Below are 13,670 nucleotides of genomic sequence, written 5' to 3'. Positions count from 1 at the left end.
GGGATTCAAACACATTCAGCATACCTTCACTTGTTGGCAACATCTCTCCTCCGCCAAATTGCTTCAGTATCAAACACGGCTGTTGGAGAAGTCTTGAAAAACATTTAGAAAGAAACACTGTATGGCGCTCCCCTGGGCTCTGCTTTAACAACTTCCTGAGTTTCTCCAAGTTTGGCTTGCTCGTGTCAAACTTGTTTGTTCGAGGTGCTGGGCTTAAAAAGATTTGTTTAGGCAGAGTTCATGCTCTCCAGCATGATCACTTAGGATGTTACGGAGAATTATATTTATTTCTTCTACTGAGTACTCGAAATTTCAGCTTCGTTTGTCACCAATCAGATTCTCAGTTAAGCCAAAGGGTTTAGAAATGCAAGATATGTCCTACTCTACGAAAGATTTTCAGCTTCAGCAGGATGTTTCGCAGTTCTGCTAGTGTTCCACTTCACTGACCTCCTTGTACTGCATCTTGGGAGTCATAAACTCCTACACATGTTGTTATATTTAAGTGGCCCAGCAGTTTTTGTTCTATAACTTGGTTGTTATATTACTTTATCTATAATTGAAAGGTAAAAAGCAGAGTTGACCCTAGAGAGATATGAGCTTAAAAATAACAAAGCTTGTTGTCGTTGCTTTCAGTCGATTGTGAGTATGGACCTTAGGTTTAGTCTGTAGGACCCTGCATATATTTTCTTCAGACTGTTATCACATGCTCTTGTTCAGCAGAAGGCGTTTTATCTGCTGAATTAGTCTGCATGGATTCGAGGCTACAAGCTCATAAAGGGACACGGCATTGTTGGTCGAGTCCTGCTCAGGTTTGTCCTACGCTTCATCAGGCTGAGATCCTGTGTGTTGCCCCCGATTCTTGTTTCCCAGACATTTCTTTTCGGCCCAATGGATTTTTAGGTGAAGCAGCTTCTTGCAATCTTTGCTGCAGATGAGATATAAATGATCCAACAGATTAACATACAGCTAAATATAACTTTAAATTTTTTCAGCTCCCTTAGTTGGTTCCCATAGGGATAATGGATTTGGTAGTCCATCCGAAGGTAATTATAGAAAATTTCAACATTTTATTTCCTGCTATATTGCCATCTAATATATTGTAATATTTAGCCAGAAAAGGGTTGTGAAAAAATTTATTTGAAATAGAAAAAATTATTTGCGCTATTTATTCCTGATATTTACGTCACATATTCATTATCATTTACCTGTTTGCTCGGAATGAAATCCATAAAATACTTAACGTCGAGGATCTCTTTCAGGTGCTTTAACAACAAGCGTTTATAAAATAATTTTATAAATAAGTATGGCGTCGCTCGCTCAGCCAAAATATATGGAAAAGGAAATAAGAGGTAGCTTTGATAGTGAGTTGCAAGTCTCGTTAGAACCCTCTGCTTTCTATCTACAAACGGGATGCGAGCACTCACTAAGTTCAAAGTACAGTGAACTACACTACCACTATGACAACGCGCATATGTACACCATGATCTATACACACTCAGACAAGAGTTGATTCATATGAAAAAGAAAGTGAACAAAATTAAATTCTTATAAAAAATATTGCATAGGATTTGAAAAGTGTTTCACCATTATGGGTATTCATACTCCGGTGAAATTAAGAAATCAACTCATAAATGAACGAAACCCTCGAATCCATCACTATACACACACAGGCGCACGCGCGCGCGCACACACACACAGATACACACACATAGTCGCATATCTATGTATTTATGTTTGTTTGAAGATAATCAAACCAAATTCTCATCATTTCGAGACTCAGCCAATGAGTATTTCCGCTAAATTTGATGAAAATCCGTTCAGTTGTTTTCCATTAATTTTTGCAAACACACATACAAACAAAGACGAGTGATTACAATACCTCGCTTTCGCTTACGCGCGCAGGATAATAATAGCCTCGTCAACTTAAGCGGCAGCAATATTTCCGATCTGAATAACGAAACTATCAGCAACTAAAAACAACAACGTATTCACAGCAACGATTGCGAATGGCGCAGAGCTATATAGGATAGATATCCTACAGAAAGTTATATGTGTGGTCTAAGCGGCCAAACTGATAAAGCTAAAAAAAACGTGGGCGAACTTTATCATGCTCCGCGAATTTTTATTTGTTACTGATAATTTAGATACGTACATTTATTTAATTATTCTTATTATTCTTCTTATTATTATATGTGAACTAAAATCGAAAAGTATTAGTTTGGTTACGTTGTGAATTGGATTGTAAAATTTTTTAATATAGGTGAAGTTTATTATATTTAGTACTATTGAATTTAATAATAATAATAATAATAAATAATAATAATAATAATAATAATAATAATAATAATAATAATAGTAATAATAATAATAATAATAATAATAATAATAATAATAATAATAATAATAATAATAAGTACTTTTTTCGCAAATAATTTTATAAACGATAAGCAATACGATTTTAGTTTTGGAATTTTTTATTTTTTATTTTTTATTTCATATTTTCAGAGTGATAAGTATTATATTTATTTAAGAAATAATGGAGTAATTTATTTATTTATATGTTTATTGATTGAAAAAATATGAATTTCTAATTGCTATATTTGTTAATTATAATTTAGATACGTACATTTATTTTATTTTATTGTTTTATAATTATTAGAGGTGAACTAAAATCTAAAAGTATTAAGTGTGATTGTTTTGTAACATAGTTTGTAACGTATAATATTAGAGTATAGGTAGTGAAAAAATGTTCTATAGTTTGTTAATGTTATTCTCAAAGTTAAAATATATCTTCACAGATAAATACATTTTTCTATCTATTTACTCTATTTTTTTACCTTAGGTTTTTAACATGAGAAATGTATTATAGACACCAGGTACTACTTTTTAAGTTTCAAATTTAGTTAACGGAGTTTCTTCTATAAGAACAATCATGATTTTATTTCTTAAGCCTGGAGGGTATATCAGTCGAAACGTTATGTTAACAACAAAAAAAGACGAGAACAAATATCCGTCAAATGTAAATAATGTATATCTTAGTATATATATCCTTTTCTTCCACTTTCGTAAACCACTGTTTACTTTTTAATATCTTGCTAAATTCCACCGAGGTTAAGTTTGTCTTTCATCCTTTCGAGGTCGATAAAATAAGTACGAGTTGCGAACTGTGGTCGATCTAATCGACTGGCCCCCTCCCCAAAAATTTCGGGCATTGTGCCTGGAGTAGAAAGAATACAATATAATTGAAAAGGAGCCTCTTTCTCTCTGTATCTTTTCCTTTTCAATTTTCACTTTTCTTTCCTTTTCGTTCTTTCTTGTCCTTCATTATGTCTTTCTCTCTTTCTTTTCTTCTCCAAAAAAAACAAAACTGACATCTTGTAATGTTGTTTAGCATCAACCACGTGTTAATGGAAAGCCATCCCAAAATACATGCTTTCTATTGTTTTCATTTCTCGTTTCTGTCTCGCCTGTCTTCCTCTCCCTCTCCTCCTTTCCTCTCTTCCTTCTTTTTTCCTTCTCCTTTTCTAAACAAAACAAGACAACACCCTCCTTTCGCTTTATATAAAAAGGCAAAGAAATTTTCTGTAAAACGTAACTGAAAAGTCCTATCGAAAGGTCACAATCGCTAATAAACATCATCTCATCTCTCCATCTAGGCCGTCCCATAGTAGAATTGGCCGTTGACTACACAGTAGTTCTTCCGCCCTTTAACGGGTCTTATTTTTCGCCCCGCATGGTGTCCAACAATCACCTTTCTCACCAAGCAAGCTTGATGGGGTTGTCAGTTTAATCACCAGCGATATGACCATGCGACATGTTGTACTGGGTTACATGTTACCAGTAGCGCTCAAGAGCGACCTGACCATACAATAATAAACAATTATCCAAAATTCTGACTGCATCCATTTTCATTGACGACAATGTAACCTTCATTTGACAAAGGTAACTTTGGCCTGATAAGTAGCTAGTGGCGTACTCCTCGTTGAGTAATTATTATTCCCCGAGGTTCTACTAGCTAGGAAATACATGTAGCCCGGATTTTACCTGCTCTATTCCCTCAACTTGCATATGTGTGTGTGTGTGAGTGTGTGTATTATTATTAAAACTGCACAAACAACACAAAACCATTATTCAGAGTCCCACGTATCCGTTCGTCAGACGGTTTTGATCAAGACTGGAATAATGTTATGATGCTACATGATGTTATGATGCTACATAATGTTATGATGCTACATGATGCTACATGTAGTATATGGTTTGATATAATCCAATTTCACGAATAAGCCTTTGAATTTCACTGGGTAACATATAAAAACGCTTATACACCATACACTGGTTATTGAATTTTTCAACTTAGGAAGTGCTTCAAACCATAGTTTTTAAATTAATAAAAACAACCTTACGCCTCAATTAATAACTAATTATTAATTAACCCCATTTGGATAACCATCACCCCATTTTCACGCAAGGTTTTTTTTTTCGATATAATATAATACATTTATATTTTACTGTTCAATTTATACACACCCAACCTACCCAACCGTTAACGAATACAACACCTTTTCTGTTTTTAAAATGAGTTACCCAATCAAATTCACATGCCTACGCGTCAAACTGGATTATATCAAATCATATATTACATGTCCCATTTCAATTTTATTACAGTCTTGATCACAACTGCGCGACGAACGGAAACGTGAAACTCTGAGTAACAGTTTTGTGATGTGTGTACTGCTTTAATAAAAATGTACGATACTCTAATTTGGTATTCGTGTACTATTTTTAACCAACTCGTTTTGCATTTACGTGCTTACTCGTGTGCATATATATATAAATATATATACGTTTAAATATTTATATATATATATATACGTTTAAATATTTGTTGTGCAAGATTTTTTATGTGAAGTCGTGTGTTGAAACAGATATTGTTATATTTCGGAATGGTCATATTGCCAGTTTAGCCAATAAAAACACACGCACTATATATTTGGTGTTATTTTGCTTCAGTGATATTTATTTTTTACATTAATCTTAATCTTATTTCGGCCAAAGTTCTTTCGTCACACTCCTGTGACCGCATCAGTGGTCCTTTGTTTTCTTCTCACTTACTTGTGTCTCTCCTTACTAACCGTCAGCCATTTTGTATTTCTATTGTATGTCTTCATTTGCGCATGCTTATATCTCTATGTGCGTCTATGTTTATTTAGTGTGTGTGTGGGGGGGATGCCTGTAATATTTGTATCTTCTGGTTATATACATTCTTGTAATTTGTATTTTGTTTTTGTTGTTGTTGCTTTTGTTCTAATTTTGTTCATGTGTTTACATCCACCCATTATTATCATTACATATGCTTGTATGTATGTATAACAACAATATTAGTAATAATAATAATAAATCTAATCGAAAAAAAAAAAAAAAAAGAATATACATATACATATATATATACATACATATACATATACATATATATATATATACATATATACACACATATATACACATATACATATACATATATATACACATATACATATATATAGATATTCATTTCTATTTCTTTAATTACCTGTGTATTTATTATGTTTGCAGGATCCACTATTGTCATATGTTGTGGTGTGCGCTATTGCTCCATTCTAGTTTTCTATTCAGGCTAGGTTTATTTTCTATTATATGTGTAGCTTCTGTAATTTGTCTAATTGTTGCATCTGTTCTATGTGTGGACAATATCTTAATCTCTATGTTATTGATTGATCCCCCGTGTTCTTGTTCGGCGTGTTGGTACAGAATCGATGAGCTTTTACCTTCCTTGAGTTGTCTCCAATGTTCATTCACCCGCTCACCAATGCTTCTTGCAGTTTCCCCTACGTATGTTACTGTCTTGTTACTGCATCGTCCCTCTATACATCTTATACTATAGACCACATTTCTGGCTTTACAGTTCGTTTGTGGGCTAAATCTACATACAGTGCAATAGTTATCCGTACAGAGAGTTCTACTAAAAGGATAGCTTCTACCAATTATAGATCTGATAGGGTTGCCTGGCTTTTCAACAACCTTAATTCTTAGTTTAAGTTTATCTAGGGTCCTTCTAAAGCGGTACGCTAGTTCACCTCCAGGGGTGGTGTCAACGAACATGACACTCTGGTATTTATGGCTATCATACCAAGAGTTGGCCTTCCCTATTTTCTTTTTTGTCCTTTCTATAGTGTTCCATGACTTGTTCCTATAGAGTGGGCAAATCCCATTCCTATCATTACATAATATATTATCAAATTTCTTCATGGCTCCTTTGTATACTCTGATCCTTTCTTTATGGCTGTAACCTGAGAACTGCATGCGGTGAATGAAATACTGTATGTGTCTCTTTAATTCTGTAGGCTCGCACATGCGTGACACATTTCTCATTATTCTGACGAGGTCTGCCATCAAAATATTGAATTTGGCATTGCCCGCAATGGCTGAGTTCCGGTGGATCAGGTATTTTGAGGCCATAGGTTTTGCATAGTATGAATGAAGGATTTGGGTTTTATTTTTCACAATTTCTAGCCAGAGTTCAGTGTTTTATTTTTGAATGAAGGATTTGGGTTTTATTTTTCACAATTTCTAGCCAGAGTTCAGTGTCTAGTACTGGTAGTCTATGGTTGGAGTGTTTAGTGGGGTAGTCTATTGTGACCTTAATACTCTGGTGGATGGAGTTAGCTATTTGCTGGATGCTCTCCATAGTATTAGTTTCTATCAACAGTACTCTCTTGTGGGGGTGCCTTTACTACTATATTGATATCATCAACATAGCGAGAGTACATGTTTACGAGTATGGATTTCTGCAGTAGGCATTCTTTAAGCCTTCTGTCCCACCATACCATGAAGAGGTTGGCCATATTTAAATTTAATTAAAGGCCACACATTTAAATTTAATAATAAAATATATGCCCAGGACGAGGGGGCAGCCATCGGTGTTAGTATCGCTGGTGATGTGGCCAACCTCTTCATGCAATTAATTTTGGTATCGTATCCTTTATAAACTTAATCTCTAGTTATAAAATATAAGGAAATCATGGGATATTATGATATGTTATAAGCTATATGTTATGGTGTGCTGGCGAGCTGGCGGAAACGTTAGCACGCCGGGCGAAATGCTTAGCGGTATTTCGTCTGCGTTACGTTGTGAGTTCAAATTCCGCCGAGATCGACTTTGCCTTTCATCCTTTCGGGGTCGATAAATTAAGTACCAGTTACGCACTGGGGTCGATGTAATCGACTTAATATCTATGTCTGTCCTTGTTTGTCCCCTCTGTGTTTAGCCCCTTGTGGGTAATAAAGAAATAGGTATGTGGTGTGCTATATGTAATTACTATCCCATGATATCTCCTGTCTAGTTAGTCTGACTTCATATTTTTAGTGATTAAACTATTTTTTCCTTTCTATGATGTTCTACCCTATTGATCATATTACTTATATTTGTAATGATATATGTAAGTCTCTTAATTACATACCCACTAGAAACTATAAAATCATATATATAATAGCACTTATAACATTACAACTTATAAAATCTCTTCAGTCTGAATACCTCTAACTACCCTCACTACGCCCATAGCTACTGCTTCCTCTTTTCGAGTTACGTTTATCTTTGCCCTGCCTAAAATTTTGATACCCTATTTCTTTAAATGTATGTTATATGTATTTCTTATTATTTTCTATAAATTTTTACTATTTGATATCCCTTGATAGTTGTTACTGTTCTTAAACAGAGATTTTTCAGCTACTTAGGTCTATGCGAGAATGTTATACTATATCCATATAAACGTATAAATATTTGTATATGTGTGCATGTGTGCACATATATAAGTATATAAGTAATTATAGTTAAACTCAGTGTTTTATCATCTGCTATAGTGTTATCTTTTTACTATTTATTACGTAAGGAAAAGTGCTGTCCATAATTCTAAACGATTTTCTAAGAATGTAGTTGACCTTGTGTTTGCTCATCTGCAATTTAATTTGTGTACAGAGGAGAGGTGAATATGTATGAAATTTCGGAGTGTTTTTGCTCTGAGGGAGGCTTTGGATTATACGTTTAAGGCAATCTTTTGTAAGGTATCAATCAGTGTCTATGTATATATATGTATAAATGTATGACTTCCTATATGTATATGTACGTATGTATGTATTTCTCTCTCTCTCTCTCTCTATATATATATATAATATATATATATATATATATATATACATAGTGAGGGGGAAAGTCAGAGACCGAATACATAGACGTTCGTATTTGATACAGCAATGGACGTTATGTTAACAGCAGAGGTGGACGTGAGACTTATAAAGATCATCCCCAATCCTTTAACTTAATATGTGTCTGTGTTGGTGTGTGTGTGTGTGTGTGTGTGTATGCGTGTGTGTGTGTGTGTGTGTGTGTGTATGTGTGTGTGTGTGTGTTTGTGTGTTTTAGCAATTTCCAGATAACTGCAGTGATGATATCAGGGTCTCATCTTCATATTTTTAGATAATTCAAAGGTTTTAAAATTGAGAGCTAGGAACAGGAATTGTTGCCTGTCTAAATTTGTGACTCTCCTCCTTTAATTCTATGCAGTGATGATGGCATAAGGTTTTATGGCTTTTTGTCTTAAAGAAGGGTTCAGGTAACCTAGTATTGGCTCTTATACTATTTAATATCTTCCGCATTTGCATGATCATGCTGTCACACAGAAGGATGGAAAAGAGAAACAGGAGTCACAACTTATGACTCGACGGTAACTTTTTAACATCAGGCTGCAAGTCACCACCAAAATTTAGGTTTGGATGCATCAATGAGATAAGTACGTTAATGACTATTCTGTTAGTAAACGCATTGAAGGCTATACAAGCCATCATCTGAGAAGCCGTTGTAGTTTATGGAGGAATGGGGAATATCGTGTCATCTAAGGTTAAAAAACACAGGTCGTCTATCAACATCACGCTGCACTCTCTCCCATATTTTCTCAGTACGACTGCAACAGCTATCCATAGTTCCCTCCCTCCCACACACACACATACACACACAAATAATTTAGAGTGGCTGTATTTTGAGCGAGTAAACTCAAAACACTTCTTTATTTTCGGAAGGTTCAAAAAGTCTTTTTAAGCAACCATCTCTAGGCAATTATATTAATGCTCTCTATCGAACGGTCTGTGTCTCCACTCTCTTGTATGAGGACTAAATTTGAACAATATGCAGTTACTACAGAATAATCCAGTAAATGCTTCCAGAAGACCCTCTTTGTTAATTCCGTGAGAGAATTTCGCAAAGAAAAATACTTCATCGGACTAACAACAGCAACAACGAATCCACACTGCAAGTTTCACCTGAGATGGTTCGGCATCTATTATGCCTGACTTGTGTCTCCCTGATAGGATACTCTGCCACCATTTACACTATGAACAATGCTTGGATGGAAGACTACAGAAATGGTTCAAAGATCTGTTGGAGCCCATTTTGAAGAAGTGTAACAGAAAACCCGAAAATACTGAAGATATGATTGTCCGTTTCTCCCTTCAACAGTTTCACTTTTGAAGCTGTACTTGAGATATTAAGGAGAAATGCATTCTGCATGCATGCAAAGTTATAGATAGATAACTTCTCAAGACGTTTAATGCTTATATACGAGGGGGTACCTCCAGAAACCCCGGAAATTATATGTCTACTTATATATATACTCTTTACTCTTTACTTGTTTCAGTCATTTGACTGCGGCCATGCTGGAACACCGCCTTTAGTCGAGCAAATCGACCCCGGGACTTATTCTTTGTAAGCCCAGTACTTATTCTATCGGTCTCTTTTGCCGAACCGCTAAGTGACGGGGACGTAAACACACCAGCATCGGTTGTCAAGCAATGCTAGGGGGACAAACACAGACACACAAACATATACACACACTTATATATATATACATATATACGACAGGCTTCTTTCAGTTTCCGTCTACCAAATCCACTCACAAGGCATTGGTCGGCCCGGGGCTATAGCAGAAGACACTTGCCCAAGATGCCACGCAGTGGGACTGAACCCAGAACCATGTGGTTGGTTAGCAAGCTACTTACCACACAGCCACTCCTGCATATATATATATACATATATATATATATATATATATGTATATATATGTATATATTTGGAGAGAGAGAGAGAGAGAATGAAAGGAATGAAGAAAGAGAGAAAGAAAGAAAGAAAGAAAGAAAAAAGAAAGAAAGAAAGAAAGAAGAAAGAAAGAAAGAAAGAAAGAGAGACATAAACATGTAGGTTCCAAATTCAATATACACTGTAGTCCCGACCCAGGGTTGGTTCGAAGTATGGAGTATAGATAAAAATAAGTATACAAGTGAGGTTCAAAATTCCCAACAGCTGTTTCGGCAACCTTCATTGTTGCATTCTTAGATTACGTCATAGCAAAAACCTGCTATCATCAGGTAAATTTTAAAAACATAAATAGGTAAAGTCGAAATCAACTACCATAATGGAGAAGAATATATATGTGGATGTATGTAATTTTTGGACTAATGGGTATATGTGAATTAGTGTATTGATGTGTATTGAGCAAAGCATTAGCACGGTTTGGGTTACCTGATGTCATCTGCAGTTGTGGTATATTTCCGTTAGATCTACTTCAGGAATTCCGCAGTATTTTAGATAATGATCGATTAAGGAAACAGAAGATAGATTTGGTATTGGTTTTTATTCCATACGAGATCGTTTCGACCCATACTGCGACTGTTCTTTATGGGTGTGATGTGCATCATTTTGAGTCATATCAATTAAAAAAGCTGCAAATACCAGCATGACTGCCTGAACTGAATATTTTTAGCGGGACATCATTTTATGTATGCATGTACCTGATGTGATCTAGCCTGTAAAATTGATGCAACACAAAATGGTCTACACCCCCACCCCACCGACAAAGGATAGTCGCAGGATGGGTCGTAATGAATAAAACTAATAACAAATCCATCTTTTGTTTCCTTCAAAAGCACAAATATAGGCTTTTCCAGATAAATGGAAAAACATCGTGGAAAATGAAGGAAAGTATATTTTAGATTAAAAAATGTACTTTATCCAAAATATACTTTGTTTTTCTTAATTTTGTAAAATAAATGAAGTATTTAAAAATAGCATTATTTATACGAGGACCCTGTGTATACAGGCACAGACGTGACTGTTTGGTAAGAAGCTTGCTTCACAAACACATGGTTGCGGGTTTAGACCCACTGCGTGGAACCTTTGGCAGGTATCTTCTACTACACCCTCGGGTCGACCAAAGGTGTGTCAGTGGATTTGGTAGGCGGAAACTGAAAGATCATCGTATATATATATATATATATATATATATATAATATATATATATATATATGTATGTATGTATGTATATATCTTTGTGTGTGTGTTTTTCCCATCCCGTACTGTTTCACAACTGGTGCTTGTGTGCTTGCTTCCCCGTAACTTAGCCGTCCGGTAAAAGAGACGGATAGAACAAGTACTAAGCTTAAGAAATAAGTCGATTTGTTCGACTGAAAGCCTTCAAGGCGGTGTTCCAGTATAGCGTTAATTAACTGACTGATATATATATATATATATATATATATAACTTCGATAACCTTGATAGGTTTCGGCCAGTATAGGCTCAGGCCATGTCTAACTTAATAGCACCACCTGTTGAAGGCCTTTAGTCATATATGTGGCACCATGACCCACTCTATCAAAGAATTATTATTGTTGGAGACATATCCGGGTGTAGGAATTGGTCCGGGATTTTTGAGGGAATTTATTCAGTGAACTTTTGAATTTTATGGGATCCGTTTTCGTTTTGATGTATTTTGGTATGGTATAGGTGAAAAAAAGATTAGAGAGCTATACAAATCAAATTTTTATATATAAAAGATGGAGGTGGTTTATACTTCTTAATAAATTGTCTTTATTCAGCCTTTGAATATATTTACGAAAGGAAAATTTGAAAATAACTTTAAAATTTCATCAATAAACTGACGAAGATAACTAAGCAAAGGCTGCGAAGTGTTTGTGAACCTTTTCTTTGTAAAAGTATTATGCATATGATATTCTTATGAAAACTATTTAGCATTCCTCTAATTTATTTTGACCATTTTTTCACATAACTATCCACGAAGACAAATATATATGTGTGTGTGGCTGTGTGGTAAGAAGCTTGCTTCCCAATGACATGGTTCTGGGTTCAGTTTCGCTGCGTGGCATCTTGGGCAAGTGTCTTCTACTATAGCCTCAGGTCGACCAAATCTTTGTGAGTGGATTTGGTAGATGGAAACTGAAAAAAGGTCGTCGTGCATATACATGTGTGTGTATGCGTGTGTGTGTTAGTGTGTGTGTGTGTGTGCGTGCGTGTGTGTGTGTTTTTTTCTGCCACCATGTGTTGGTGTGTTTACGACTCCGTAACTTAGTGGTTCGTCAAAAGATACCGATAGAATAAGTACTAAGCTTACAAAGAATAAGTCCTGGAGTCGATTTGTTCGACTAAAGGCGATGCTCCAGCACGGCCGCTTGCAAATGACTGAAACAAGTAAAAGAATAGAGGAATGTATATATATATATATATATATATATATATATATATATATATATACCACCAAGTAAGTTAGGGGCTGTGAATTATAATTATAATTATAATAACATTAATGAAATATTTAATTTAAATTATAATAATAAGAATATTATTAATTATAAAAGTAGGAATAAATTATAAATGATATAGAAAAACCTTGTAATGAAAATAATGAAATGGATATTTTATGGTCAATAATACCTTATACTATGCAAATAAAAAATAATATAGTAAGAAATATTTTCAATATAATAAAGAAACATTTTGAAAAAGGAAAATACAAAAATTGGGAGATAATTAATTAAAAACAATAAGAATAGGATATAGTCTAACTCATAACCTAGCCACAGTCATATCCTCAAATAACAATAGAAAACTTGACAATTTCTAAGTAGAAAAAATAATTTTAGTAACATAAAAATGAATAACAATAACACAAAATATAATAATAATAATAATAATAATAATAATAATAATAATAATAATAATAATAATAATAATAATAATAATAGTAATAATAATAATAATAATAATAATAATAATAATAATAATAATCGAAATGACAATGATAATGGAAGTACCACAACCAGTAATAATAACAGCACCAACAGTAATAAAAATAATAATAATAACAATAATAATAACAGGAACAATAATAATAATAATGATAATAATAATAATAATAATAATAATAATAATAATAATAATAATAATAATAATAATAATAATGATAATAATAATCATAATAATATTGTGACTATTAATCCCAATAACGTAAACCCTGTACAACAACATAGAAAGTGTAATTGTAGAATAAGAAAAAAATTGTGTATTTAATAATGACAGCATTAGGAAGAAGGTAGTACATCAATGTATAGTAAGTACACAATACGACAGGAAAGTTTATATCGGAGCTACGAAGAATAATTTGAAACAAAGATTTAATTATCACAGATATACATTTAGAAATAAAAATAGGAGAAATTCTACTGGGTTAAGTACATATATATGGGAACTTAACGATAAAAAATAATTATAATTTACAATGGAAGATACTAA

The sequence above is a fragment of the Octopus sinensis genome, linkage group LG4 (assembly GCF_006345805.1).
Source record: "Octopus sinensis linkage group LG4, ASM634580v1, whole genome shotgun sequence".
Taxonomy (NCBI): domain Eukaryota; kingdom Metazoa; phylum Mollusca; class Cephalopoda; order Octopoda; family Octopodidae; genus Octopus; species Octopus sinensis.
Note: the sequence above shows the minus strand (reverse complement) of the source record.